Source organism: Petaurus breviceps, unplaced genomic scaffold (assembly GCF_028583685.1).
Source record: "Petaurus breviceps papuanus isolate PSGF00001 unplaced genomic scaffold, PetGlider_PUasm1.0 184, whole genome shotgun sequence".
Taxonomy (NCBI): Eukaryota; Metazoa; Chordata; class Mammalia; order Diprotodontia; family Petauridae; genus Petaurus; species Petaurus breviceps.
In genome coordinates, this window is record NW_027185793.1 from 4,382,659 (window position 1) to 4,398,387 (window position 15,729).

The window sequence follows — 15,729 nt, forward strand, 5'->3', positions numbered from 1 at the left end:
GAAGAGCTAGATTACAGTCAAGGATAATATCTTTGATGATATTCATATTCATTTACCAGGAATAAGTCCAGGGCAGGTTTGCTTTTTCATTGTCTACTGAATTTTAATAAGCTAATTGTAACATTTCAGAGATATAATTTTACCCCCACCCACCCAGGTTCCCAAAACTATGCAAGGTTAGAAAGCAACTTTAGTTATAGCACATTCATTGAAAGTGAAATAATTGCTCTGGAGGAGCATATTGTGGAACACTTTTTATTTTGGTAAAATACATTAGAATGGATTAGATTGAAGTCTGTAGTCTGTACATTCTCCAAGTCCCTTCCCTGTCCCCAGTTCCCATTTCCCTCAGTAATTTATTCCCACTTTTTTTAGCTCTCTTTATTATAGATTGTCTTCCTCTGTAAGAACAGAAGCTTCTTGAGGGAAGGGGCTGTCTTTTACCTGCTATTTGTATCCCCATCAACTTAACAACCAGAGTCACCTCAGGCCCTCAATATAAAAGTACATGACCATTTTCAGAAAAACAATTTTCTCATTCAATTCACAGATTAAAGTCTCTAAAGAACTTTCTTCACATTTCTCTTCAAGATAAGGGTTAAGTTCAATCTTTCTGTAAGTTAGTCTTTCTTTTACTGTCTTATCTTCAGTCATCACAAGAAATGGTCTTTCCAGAATACACTCACAAACTCTTCATTGAATTCTTTTACATCAAAATGAAACAGATACACTCTCCCTGACTCCATGGGAGAAGCACTTTATTGCAAGACATTTCTCAACTGATTTTTAACTGCCAATACAAACTGATTTTTCTGCAACATTCCAGTTGACTCTTAAAGTTAGAGTAACAGTGTAACTCCTAAGGGGAAATGAACTGAAACAGGTATTAATATACAGAATTTCCTCAAGATGAGTCATATATTAAGATGGTCATTTTTTTTTTTTGGCTTGGACCTGTGACTTTATCAGTTGGGAAAACTACTACTGTGGAAACCTCCAATCTCAATGCATATAACCAATTCATTTCTAATTCCTACTCGTAGAATCTATGGGGCACTTGCCAAGTAACTTGTCTATAATCACAAAACCAATATGTACAAGAGTCAGGACTTGAAGCCAGGTTTTCTTCACTACAATACCCACTCTTTATCCACTACCCATGCTACCTCTCTGGTGAAGTTTTATATAACAATATTATCTTACATTAATATAGGACCTCAGGTAATAATGAAATACAATAGCTACACCTTGAATGATTCTATAACTCACTCAAGACCGTACAAATCCTAATATCAAGTGCCCTATTCTCCACCTCAACTTTCTTCAAATTACAGTGCTAAGGAAAAAGCATGTTGAATGTGTAAAGATACATATTGTCATCAAGATGATAATACCACAGTAATTGGAATTACTTTTAGAAATAATAATATACAGATCAGTACCTGTTGCAGCAAGCACCCCAGCGTACCCAGCGTGGCTGCCAACACAGGTTCTTAGATCTGCTTTGCTAAAGGAAAGCAACTCAAAATGGGTTAACAAACTTACTTCAATCAATCAAACATATATTGTTTACCTAGTTCAGGGGAAAAAGGTCAGCACCCCGAACTTCAGAGTATACGGACAGAAGTTACAAGACAGGGAAACAGATCAAGCAGACAGGCATCCAAATTGTCTGACCATTACATATATCCATACCTAATCACAGTTACCAGAGAGGGAAGCATCAACATCAGGGTTTTCAAAGCTGGGGGGCTCTCAACGGCTGCCCAGAGTCTCATCTGGTCAAATCACACAACACTTCTCAAAGTGAGCCCCAAAACAAAGTCTCACAACAGCATTTATATAGCCTTCTCCTGGCTCAGAGAATGTAACAACCCTCTTGACCCCACTGCCCAATCACAAAGTATCTCCTGAAAAATAAGCCTCCCACCACAGGCTTCAGGTGCAGATCTTAAAAATTTACATTTCTATAACAGTACCCAAAGTCTTAGAGCAGTTTTAAGCTTTTTTAGGCTTTACTAGCTTAAAACTGAGACTTTGGGGACACTGTATTTGTGATGTAACTAAATTCTCATGGTAACAGAAATTGGTCTTTTAGCTTTGTGTTTGAGCATAATTCATGATTAATAGCTAGTGTTTTCTATCAAAAATATCTCAGTTTCTCTACTTTTAAAACCAAGATAATGTCTAACCACTTTCTACTTTAAAGAGAAACTGTGAAGAATAGCTAATTGTCTTTAAAGAGCTTTTAGCCTCTTGGAAGGATTAGGTACAAGATATTATTGAATCACTGAGGAAAATGACAGCACAAATGATCCAATTCTGCTTATTCACTATGAGCCAATCATCTGGTAGAATAAGTTGAATAAAATAAGCTCTCCCTTGGAACCAAATGCTCACTAATTTCAGTTAAATTACTTCTTCCAAGAAGTCAAATAGTCTATCTGGAAATGGTTGGCCATTTTCTCTTTAAAATAATGCATTTTAGTCAGCTTTCTCTACAATCCGGGCTCATATTTTTTTCTTGTCTATTTCTCTAAACTTAAAAATATAGAGTATTTTAAATATGTCAAATTTAAATTACTAAAATTAAACAATCTCTTGATCATTTCAGAAAAGATATAAATTAGGCAAAATGTTACCTGTCAGTTAGTAGAATCTCTCTCAAACCACCAACTGGAATTTCCCCCTGTTCAGATGACATGTGTCTTCTCTAAAATTAATAGATTGAAAGAAATTAAGAGCTTCCAATACTTGGTCTTAAATAGGTTTCTTTCATTTTTGCATATCCATAAAATATATCCTTCACTGATGTGGGAAAATAAATTTGCTTCTATAATTTAATAAATATGATAAAGATTTTTAAAAACATGCGATATGTACAGTTAAATTTTTTTTTGTTGTTTTTACATTTAATTCTAATATAGCGCTCTACTCCATGGATATTCTGTTTTGGAACTAAATACCGGTAAATAACACAAATAAAATGAGAACAAAGCAATGTTCAAAGAATTCACAAAAACTTACTTATGTGAACAAAATTCTCTTATTCCTTCTATAACTCTCACTATAGTAGTGTTGCTTACTGGGAAATTTCTTTATTGAAAGGTGCTATATAAATGCAAAGTGTTCCTAAAGCTGTTGTAGCTGCATACATGAGTAGCTGGAGGCATAATTTGACTCACAGAATATAATTTAGCCATTAATGGAGCCACTTAGCCACACCTGATGGATAAAAATTGACATTTCAAAGTTGGTTCGTAAATAAAAAGGTAAAGTAATAAAGTCAAACAATGGGTTCAAATGAAATGTGTGCAAATCAATCAGTGCAACCCTATATGGGTTATATATATATATATATATCCACTAATATGGCTATATCAGCTCTCAGAAGTCTAGTGGATTTTAGTGTTTTTTTTTTCTTTTCTGTAAAACATTGGGTGAATATCCTAGGAATAGAAGTCCCATGGTTGTCAGGAACAACATCTCTCTACCAAAAATATCTAAACCTCTACAATGATGTGCCCTTTACTTACTAGAGTCTTGGCTGAGGCCCATCATGGACAAATACATATATATATATATATATACATATATATATATGTATCTATATATACACACAATCTTTATCAAAACAAGTATATATACATATATATACACATATATACATATACATATATATATGTATATACTTGTTTTGATAAAGATTGTGATTGTCACAGCCTAGTCAGGGGAAATGTGTTAATTAAACTATTACCACATCTATTATGGTGGTAAAAATATCAGTTGTTTCCTCTGCAAAACCTAGTCTTTTGATTAAAGTTTGCATCTTACAAAAGGACTTGCTCTTAGTGTAGCATATTTTTTTCTGTACTATATCAGGAAAGTTTTAATGTATAATGGTTCTCAAAATAATCTAGGAGTTAACTAAATATAAGCATTGTGAAAGCATGGGGTTCCCAATTCTACTAATTCAACTGTGCTTCCATATTACTCCAGAACTGATTTATAGTGAAAAGCAGAATGTCATCATGCATAGAGAGCTGGCCTTGGGGTGATGCCTACTATCTCTGTTACTGATGCCTAGGAAGCTGTGTGACCATAGAAAAATCTTTTAAGATTTCAGTATATCTGGCAATTCTCTTAAGACCACTGTTATCTCTCTCACATCTTGTGGGGGTTGGGGTTTTGGCACTCCAGTGATCTGGAAAATTTGCATAAAATTTTTGAACCTCCCTTCATACCAGAGAAGTCTGAATTTTTTCTTTTATGTGGTGTTTATAGTACCTTTTTGTAAAATTTGGGTTAAGCATTTGGCTATAGGCTATATGTAGGTCAATGTTAAGTAAAAATACTATACATATATTTTATGCATTTCTGAGTTTCTAAACATTTTCTGTGTCGTCTGCTGGAAATTGTATATTGTCAGGCTGCCTTTGTGTGTTGTTTGCAGCTTCTGCAAAACTCCCCCTAAATTCCTATTTGATTTCTTATGCTGACCCTTGATATATCAAAACCACAATGGGGAAAGTTGTGATGTGGAGGAGATATCTGTAAATTACTGAGGAGTTGCCTGTTTGCATTGGTAGACAGTTTATACACTAGGAGTTCCCTACTTTAATGAAATAACAAGTCGAAAAAAAAGACAAACTCCAAAAGACTTATATTACCCCCATGCCAATCTAGAATTCCTCTATCAAACAACATTACTGTAAAACACAGTGAAAAAAGCAGAAGTGAATGAAAAAAAAGCCTTACAGGTAGCTAAAATTGGTATTTAAAAGTTCACCTAACAAAAACACATGATTTATCCACTGGGGAGTCTTTCAGGCACTTATACAGATCCTACTTTGAGATTATACATATTTCTAATAAGCTTGGATTAATTTTCAACTTGATGGCTAATATAACAAAGCAGCAAATTAGAAGATATATTTATTAAATATATTAATTTTTCTAAAATATATATTCACAGTAGTGAGAAGAAACTGCCTAAAAGCAAGGAATGGGAATATAAATTTAAACATACAACACATACAGAATTCATGTAACATAGCAATCTGGACTGGAGTGATAATATTAGTATTCATAGTAATAAAAATGAGTCAAGAAAAGACTAGATTTTGGATATTACTAAATGGACATTGAAAGGAACATATCTACATCTCAGCTGTGAATGGCACCTTTACAAAAATTGACTGTGGGCTAGAAAATAAAGACATAAATAATTGTAGAAAAGCAGAAACATTAAAAAAACAACCACCTGGTGCTGACCACAAAGTAATAAAATTACAATAAAAGACATTTGAAGAAAATATTCAAACAAGCAAAAAAGTATACAATTCTAAAGCAGGGGTGGGGAACTTGTGGTCTTGAGACCACATGTGGCCTCCTAGATCCTTGGGTGCAGCCTTTTGATTGAACTCAAGTTTTACAGAACAAACCATTTTAGTAAGGGGATTTGTTCTGTGAAGTTTGGATTCAGTCAAAGGGTTTCTTTCACTTGAGGACCTAGAGGGCCACATATGGCCTTGGCCACAGGTTTGCCACCCCTGTTTAAAGAATATGCAGGTCAAAGGATAAGTCAAAGAAACTATGGATAATTTTATCAAAGAAAATGACAACAGCGAGACAAAATACTAAATATATACCAGGTTGGGATGTAGTCAAAATAGTCATGGAAAAATTTTGTGTTTAAATATTTGCACCACCAAAAGAGAGAAAACAGATCTGTGAATTGAGTATACAACAACAACAACAACAAAAAACCAGCAAAAAACAACAACAAAATAAGCAAACTAGAAAAGCAACAAATTGAAAAATCCCAACTAAATAAAAAAGAAAATTTGAAATTTTAAGAAATGAGATTGAAAGATAAAAATGATATTAACTAGAAACTTTTTTTTTTATTAAAAAAGGCTGACAAAATAAGCACAGTTATTAGCTATTTGGATTTTAAAAAGAGGAAAACCAAATTACCACATTCAAAAATTACAAAGCAGAAATTCACAACAGATAAAATGGAAATAATGGAAGTTAGAAATTGTTTTGCCTAATTAATTGTATGCCATCAAAACTGATTTTAAAATGCAATCAATGCAATATTTATATGAATTAAAAGTACAGAGATTTAACAGGACAGGAAATAAAGAATTTAGATAACCTAATCTTAGGAAAAAAATGGAACACAGGACAGGAAATAAAGAATTTAGATAACCTAATCTTAGGAAAAAAATGGAACAAGCTACAAAAAACAAAACCAAACCAAAAATTTTCAAAGAAAAATTCTTTGTTCCATGTGGATTTAATTCCAATGTTACATAAATAGTTTGCAAAAATAAGAAAAGATTTATCCTACCAAGCTCCTCTTTATAAGTCAGATATGGTCCTGATATGTAAACCAGGAAAGGAAAAAACAGAGAAAGGAATCTGAAAGACCAATATTTCTAGTGAATATTGATGCAAAAATATTGAACAGAATATTAAACAGATCAACATATTTAAAGGAATGTACACTTTGGCCAGCTAGCTTAGATAAAGTTGGTTAGGTATGAAGAAAACTATACCTGTGTTTCCCCGATAATAAGACCTATCCCGAAAATAAGCCCTCCCCTTACTGTGTAAGATTCCTCTAAAATAAGCCCTCCCCCGAAAATAAGCCCTATTAAGATTGCTACTGTAGTGAAGGTGATCCCCTGCGCTACACGCTACATTACAGTCCCCTCTGTATGCACTGTCCCCCCCCATGAAACGCATGCCGCGCTCCGAGCTGCATCCAATCAGAGCTGCAGCAGTGAGCGCATCATCCTGTTCTTCCCCAGTGATTTGCTTGCTGACGCCATTGAGAGCAGTGCCGCGGAGGAGAGCTGAGGCAGGACAACATAAGCCCTCCCCTGAAAATAAGCCCTCTGGTGTTTTTCTTTCCCAAAAAAAAAATAATAAGACAGTGTCTTATTATCGGGGAAACACGGTATAAACAGAATAGACCAGACTAATAACAAACCAAATCACATGATTATGTGAATGATACAAAAAAGTTTTGAAAAAAAAATAACACTCATTTATTTAAGAAGCATAGTAATAAATGGACATTTCTTTTCTATGAAAGACAATAACTAAAACCAAGAACTTGCATTATCTGTAATGCAACTATACTAATAATATACTATAAGTGTTTCCAAACAGATCAAGAAAAAAGAAAGGATATCCACTATTATTTGATGTATTTCTAGAAATATTAACAACCCCCCATCCCCAAATGGTAAAGGAGGAACAAAATACTAGCCTTCCCCTCCCAGGTGATAGCATGGTTTTCTTAATTAAATAGTATTTTCAGCAAAGTAGCAGAATATAAAACAAAACAACAAAATTCATAATCCTATTTTCAACAAAACCTAGCAGAGAAAAAAGTTCCATTCAAAATATACATGCATACAATATAAATATATGAACATCTCCTAAACAAAATATATGCAGTTATTATATGGATTACAACTACACTCTACTCTTTACAGAAATAGAGGAAGATAAATAATCAAAGATATATTGATTTTTCATAGTTGAGCCATTCTAATATAATAAAAATGATAATTCTACCTAAATTAACTTACAAATTTACTGATGTATAAATCATACAATCATTCACATCCTTTAAAAACCTTCACTAAAGCCTACCATCCCCTCAAACTATCATTTTATTTTTCTCCTCCATTCTCATCCAAACTCCTAGAAAAAAGTATCTGTACACCCTGCCTCTAATTCTTCTAGCTCCTTAACCCTTTGTGGTCTGACATTTTTTTTTTACTTCATCACTTAACAGAAACTGCTCTCTCTAAAGTAATCAGTGATCTCTTAATTGCCAAATCTCATAATCTTCCCTCCCTGCCCCCTCCCAGTCTCCTTTGATGGGATACCTAGATCATAACCTCTAACTGTGATTATTCCCCAAGTCTTTGTCCTAAACCACCTACTCTTTTCCTCTCTATGCTTTTTCTGAGTGAACTCACTCTGTGAACTCATCAGATCTGTTGGGTTTAATTGTCTTCTCTATGCCAGTAACTCCCATTTATAATCTTTATCTATACATGTATACATATGCTTAATCTGTGCACAATGTGTGCACATATAAATATCTCCAGTCCTAATCTTTCCCCTGAGCTTCAGTTCTACACCACCAATTCTCTATTGTATATTTCATTTGGAAATCCCAAAGACATTTGAAATTCAACATATCCAAAATCTAATCCATTATCTTTCCCTTCAAAAATGCCCTTTTCTTAATTTCCGTATTTTTGTTGAAGACGCCACCATTTTCCCAGGTTCCCAGTTTTGTAATATTGGCATTCTCTTTGATTCCCCACTTTCCCTTCACTCTGCTATTCAATCAGTGGCCAAATCTTGCTTTTTAAAAAATCCTCTATAGCATTTCATATATAAGACCCTGTTCTCTTCACTCATACAATCACCTTAGTTCAAGTGTTTCTTATCTCTTGCCTACATTATTGCATGTTTGTCGATCAGTCATTTTTCAGTCCTGTCTGACTCTTCATGATCCCACTTAGGGTTTTCTTAGCAAAGACACTGGAGTAGTTTGCCATTTCCTTCTGCTCATTTTACAGATCAGGAAACTGAGGCAAACAGGGTTAAGTGACTTGCCCAAGGTCACACCGCTAGTAAGTGTCTGCAGCCAGATTTAAACTCAGGAAGATGAATTTTCTTGATGTCAATTATAGTACTCTATTCATTGTACCATCTAGGTGCCCAACATAATTGTGATATCCTTTTAATTGGTCTTCTTGCCTCGAGTCTCTCAGCACTCTAGTCCTTATTTATTTTTTGCCAAAATGATTATCCTTAAGCAGAGATATGACCATGTCACTCCATTACTCGATAAACTCCAGTGGGTTCCTATTGCCTTTAGCATCAAATATAGAACCCTCTGTTTAGTTTTCAAATCCCTCACAATCTGGCCCCAATCTGTCTAACTTCTTTGTATATTATTCCAGCTTCTGTACTCTGATCTAATCAAACTATTCTTGTATCTCTTCCTCTCATAGGATAGGTACTCTATTTCTCCCTTCTGGCTATTTCCCAATCTCAGAACATATTTCCTCCTTGTCTCCATCTCCATAGAATCCCTGAAAGATAAAATCTTTACTGAAATCTTTACTCATCCCTTCAACTACTAGTGCCCTTCTTCTCAAACTGCTTCGCATTTATTCCACGTATAGTATATATGAATAAATACTTATATGTACACATATATGTATCTCCTTATTATCTCTTCAATTAGAAAGTAAGATCCCTTGAAGAAGACCACATTTCATTAATATTATTTGTATACCCAAGACCAACGATAAGGTAATGCATGACACAAGATTGGCTATTAATAAATGCTTGTTGAATGATAGATTGATCAATACTGCCAAAAGGGTTACTGTATAAAATTTATCAAAATAAAATAAAAAATCTGCAGTGCCAAATGACCAAGAAACTAAAAAAAAATTGAAAAAAGTAGAAGGGAAGGGGGCCTATTTGTGTTAGATTTCTAGCTCCTACAAAGCTCTAATCATCAAAAGTATTTGATACTAGGAAAAAAAACTCTATAAAATGTTTATCAAAGGAGCAGAGTAAATAAGCAAGGTTCAGAAGAAGTTAAATGTAGTCTGATCATACCAACATTATCAACTACTGGGGGAAAGAATAAAAATTGCTGGGCAAACTGGAAAGCAATTTTGCAGATACTAAATTTAAATAAACACCTTATACTATACACCCTAACTAACTTTAAAATATGTAAAATGTCATATCTTAAATAAATTAGGGAAAAAGGGAAAGAGATGACTTTGTTTTAGTTTTTTTCTCTTTATTAATTTGTTTGCTTTTAGTTTACAAGATTCATTTCCACAATTCCTTGAGTTTCAAATTTTCTATCTCCTCCCCTACAACGCCCGCCCCCCCCAACATGGTGGCATACAATCAAATATAGTACCTACAAATACTTTCACATTAGGCATTAGTCAGGTTATAAAGAAGGATTGTATCAGATGAAATGAAGAATGGGAAAGAGGAAATAAAACCAAACGAAAAAAAAAGCAGGTAGTTTGCTTCAATCTGGGTTCTAACTCAGTTCTTTCTCTGGATGTAAACATCTCTCTCCATCATGAGTCTTTTGGGGTTGACTTATAACTCTGGATTACTGAGAAGAGTCCATTTTATCAAAGTTGGTCATCACACATACATTGTGTCTGTAATTGTGTACAAATTCCTCCTGGCTCTACTCTTCTCACTCAGCATCACTTTGTATAAGCCTCTCCAGATAAATATAAAATCCATCTGCTCCTTGTTTCTTATAGCACAGTAGTAATCCATAACATTCATATACCACAACTTGTTCAGCCATTCCCCAATTGATGGGCACCCCCTTGATTTCCAAATTTTTCCTACCACAAAAAGAGCTGCTATACATATTTTTGTACATATGGGTCTTTTCCCGACTTTGATGATCTCTTTGGGATATAACCCTAGAATTGGTATTGCTGGGTCAAAGGGTATGGAATTATTTATAGCTCTTTGGGCATAATTCCAGATTGCTCTCCAGAATGGTTGGATCAGTTCACAACTCCACCAGCAATGTATTAGTGTTCCAATTTGTCCACATCCTTTCCAGCAATTGTCATTTTCCTGTTTTGTCATCTTAGCCAATCTGACTGGTGAGATGTGGTACTTCAGAGATGTTTGGATTTGCATTTCTCTAATCAATAGTGATTTAGAGCATTTTTTCATATGCTTATAAATATCTTTAATTTCTTCCTCTGAAAACTGCCTATTCATATCCTTTGACCATATATCAATTGGGGAATGACTTGTATTCTTATAGATTTGACTCAATTCTCTGTATATTTTAGAAATGAGTCATTTATCAGTGACATGGTTTGCAAAAATTCTTTCCCAATTTTCCACTTCCCTCCTAAACCTGGTTACATTGGCTTTGTTTGTACAGAAGCTTTTAAATTTAATGAAATCAAAATTATCCATTTTGCATTTTATAATGCCCTCTAATTCTTGTTTGGTCATAAAGTCTTCCCCTACAAATCTGACAGGTAAACTATTCCTTGCTTTCCCAGATTGCTTAGAGTATCAGCCTTTTTTTTTTTAAATAAGCAATTGGGGTTAAGTAACTTGCTCAAGTTATTGAGCCAGTTATTTCTGGGTGTGGTGCTAAGTATCTGAGCCCGGATTTGATCCCCAGGTCATCCCGACACTAGAGCCGGTGCTCTTACTCGCTGAGCCACCTGGGCACCTCTAGAGTATCAGCCTTTTTACCTAGATCATGCACCCATTTAGACTTGATTTTGGTATATGGTATTAGATGATGGTCTATGCCCAGTTTCTGCCATACTATATTCCAGTTTTCCCAGCAGTTTTTGTGAAATAGTGAGTTCTCATCCCCAAAACTGGGGTATTTGGGTTTATCAAACAGTAGATTACTATAGTCATTGACTGCTGAGTCTCATGTACCCAATCTATTCCATTGACCCACTACTCTATTCCTCAGCCAGTACCAAGTAGTTTTGAGGACTGCTGCTTTGTAGTACAGATTAAAATCTGGTACAGCTAGTCCACCATACCTAGCATTTCTTTTCATTAATTCCCTTGATATTCTGGACCTTTTGTTCTTCCAAATGAATTTTGTTATTATTTTTTCTAGCTCTATGTAATGGGAATGCAAATTTAAAGATCTTCCCTGCCCCTAGGCTAAAGTCCACCTGGAGCCTGGGGTGGGAGGCTTGTTTTTCAGTAGATACTTCTTGATTAGCCAGTGAGTCAATAAGGTTGTTACATTCTCTGAGCCAGGAGAAGGCTATATAAGCCCTGATGTGTAGCTTTGTTTTGGGGCTCACTTTGAAAAGTGTTCTGTGATTTGATCAGATGGAACTCTGGAAAGCCATTGTCCAGAGCCCCCCAGCTTTGAAATCCAGATGTTGTTTGGTATGGATGTAATAATGGTTGGACAGTTTGGAAAGCTGTCTACTTGATCTGTTTCTGTCTTGATAATTCTGCCTGTATACTTTGAAGTTCAGGGTACTGACCTTTTTCCCCTGAACTAGGTAAATGATACATGTTTGACTGATTAAAGTAAGCTTGTTAACCCATTTTGAGTTGCTTTCCTTTATCAAAGCAGATCCAAGAACCTGTGTTAGCAGACACCCTGGGGACGCTGGGGTGCTTGCTGCTACACTCTATAAGGTAGTTTTTTGGTAAACTGATTGATATGGCACTAAATATATAGTTTAATTTAGGTAAAATTGTCATTTTTATTATATTAGCTCAACCCAGCCACGAGCAATTGATGTCCTTCCAATTAGTTAGATCTGACTTTGTGTGACAAGTGTTTTGTAGTTGTGTTCATATAGGTCTTGGATTTGTTTTGGCAGATAGATGCCCAAATATTTGATAATGTCTACAGTAACTTTAAATGGGATTTCTCTTTCTATCTCTTGCTGTTGAATTTCATTAGAAGTATACAGGAATGCCAAGGATTTATGTGGGTTTATTTTATATCCTGCAACTTTGCCAAATTTATTTATTGTCTTAAGTAGTTTTTTACTTGATTCTCTAAGTATATCATCATATCATCTGTAAAGAGTGATAGCTTGGTCTCTTCTTTGCCTAATTTGATTCCTTTGACTTCTTTTTCTTCTCTAATTGCTACTGCTAACACTTCTAGTACCAGATTGAATAAGAGGGGTGATAGTGGACATCCTTGATTCACCCCTGATCTTATTGGAAATGCTTCTAGCTTCTCCCCATTATATATAATACTTGCTGATGGCTTTAAATAGATGCTGCCTATTATTTTAAGGAAGGCTCCATTTATTCCTATACCTTCTAGTGTTTTTAATAGGAATGGATGTTGTATTTTGTCAAAGGTCTTTTCTGCATCTATTGAGATAATCATGTGGTTTTTGCTAGTTTTATTGTTGATGTGATCAATTATACTGATGCTTTTCCTAATATTAAACCATCCTTGCATTCCTTGGTGCATATATGTTAAGTAATAATATTGCTTCATTATCGATAGTGGCTTTTAATAGGTTATCATTTCCTTCTTTATCTCTTTTAATTAGATCAGTGTTTTTGCTTGTGCTTTATCTGAGATAAGGATTGCTACCCCTGCTTTGGTTTACTTTAGCTGAGGCATGATATATTTTACTCCAGCCTTTTACCTTTACCCTGTGTGTATCCCTCTGTTTCAGATGTGTTTCTTGTAAACAGCATATTGCAGGATTATGTTTAATCCATTCTGTTATCCGCCTCCGTTTTATGGGAGAGTTCATTCCATTCACATTCACAGTTACCATTATTACCTATTTCTTTCCTTCCATCCTATTCTATCCCCTGTTAATTCTTATATTTTTTCTCCCCTCCTACTGCCTGTAGGATATTTTTATACTTAATGAAGTATGTTATTTCTTCTTCGCAACAAGAATGACAGGAACAAATCTCATGAGAAGCTCCTCTCCCTCCCCTTTTTCCCTCTATTATGATATATTTTGCATCTTTTCTCCATAGAGTCCCATGCTTAACTGGTTGTGTTATTCCCTCCTTGCACCAGAACCAATGAGGAAAAAAGCTCATATAATACTTATCTCCCTCCCTTCTTTTCCTCTGCTATATATTTTTAATGCCTCTTTTTGTGGCATAATTTACCCTTTTCCACTTCATTCATTCTTCTTCTTCCATTGAAGTCCCTTTGTAGCCCTTAATAAGATTTTTTAAATTATCATTTTGTGTAATTTATACTCATACCCTCTATTTGTCTATAAACAGTTTGCTCTTATTAAATAACAGGGTGTGTGTGTGTGTGTGTGTGTGTGTGTGTGTGTGTGTTTTCCTTGTTTACCTTTCTATGTCACTCTTGCATCTTGTAATTGGAAGTTGAATTTTCCATTGAGCTCTGGCTTTTTCATCAGGAAGGTTTGGAAATCTGTTATATCGTTGAATGACCATCACTTTTCCTGGAAGAATATGATCAGTCTCGCTGGGTAGGTGATCCTTGGTTGTAACCCGAGTTCTTTTGCCTTGTGAAAAATTGAATTCTACTGCCTCCGATCTTTCAGCGTAGAGGCTGCCAAATCCTGTGCGATCCTCACTGTGGTTCCTCAATATTTGAATTGTTTCTTTCTGGCTGCTTGAAGTATTTCCTCTTTTACCTGGTAGTTCTTAAATTTGGCCATAACATTTCGAGGACTTTTCAATTTGGGATCTCTTTCAGCAGGTGTCCGGTGGACTCTCTCAATTTCTATTTCACCCTCAGGCTCTAGTATCTCAGGGCAGTTTTCCTTAGTGAGCTCCTGGAGAATGTTGTCCAGGCTCATTTTTTCATCATAATTTTCTGGTAGGCCGATGATTCTCAGATTATCTCTCCTGGATCTGTTTTCCAGGTCAGTAATTTTTCCATTGAGATATTTTACCTCTTTTTCTAATTTTTCATTCTTGTTGTTTTGTTTGACTAATTCTTGGTTCCTCATAGAGTTATTTGCTTCAATTTGGTTGATTCTAGTTTTTAGCAAATTATTTCCCTCAGTTAGTTTTTGGAACTCCTTTTCCATATCACCCACTTTTCTTTTTAAGGAGCTGTTTTCTTCATTAAAATGTTTTTCTAATTTTGCAATTTTGATTTTAAATGAATTATTCATTTTGTCTTCTATTTTTCTCATTTTGTTTTCAGAGTTCCTTTTGAGTTCATCTAGGAGAGCTTTCTGTGCTTGGGACCTGTTCCCTGTTGATGTTTCAGCTGTGGGTGTGGAGTCAACATTGTCTCCCTCTGAGGATAGTAGGACTCCAGAGTCTTTGACTTTGTAGTCTGCTTTCTACCCATTTTGAGGCAGGGCCTTAGCCACGCCCTTCCTCTAGGGTTCCCAAGCCTTTACTATTTAGGGGTTTTCCCTGGGGCAATAATTACTATGTTTTCAGGGTGGGGGTGGGGATTGAAGCAGCCGGGGTTCACTCTGCCATCCTGGTTATTGGAGGTCCTGATAGGGGCTTTTTAAATTTCTGGTCTATGGAGTCACAGTCCCAGGAGTATTTGCTGTCCTGGACAAGGGCCCTGCATTTGTTCTTACCTTGCTCTTTCCAGTCCCAGCCCTTTGGTGATAGGCCTGGTAGTGGTCCTTGTGTTTGGTGGGATGACTTGCCCCCCACGTTGATCAGGTCTCTTCTAGACCTGCTTCTGCATGCCACGCTATCACTTCCCAGACTAAAAGACGACTTTCACAGATATAGGTAAGGTAGAGTAGGTAGAATAAAAGTCTTTGACCAAAACAAGGAATATAGATGATCATAGAAAATAAAACAGACAGACAATTTTGATTATATAAAATTGAAAAGCTTTCACATATACAAAATCAATACAGTCAGAATTAGAAGGGACACAGTTTATTTGGAAAAAACATCTTTGCAAAAATTTTTTTTCTGATTTCCAGGATAAAGAGGGTTTTGATTTTTCTTTTTTCCCCCTAGTTCAGGTTCTGAGAAAAGAAGAGAAAATGAATTTGTATTCATTAAAAAAAGAAAGAAAATAAAGAATTGATGTGAATTATAAGAACAAATTTCATTTCCCAATAGATAAAATGATCAAAGCATATGAATAGTCAGTTTTAAAAGGATAATATCAAGCTATCAACAATAATATTAAATAATGTTTCAAATCACTCATAAGAGAAA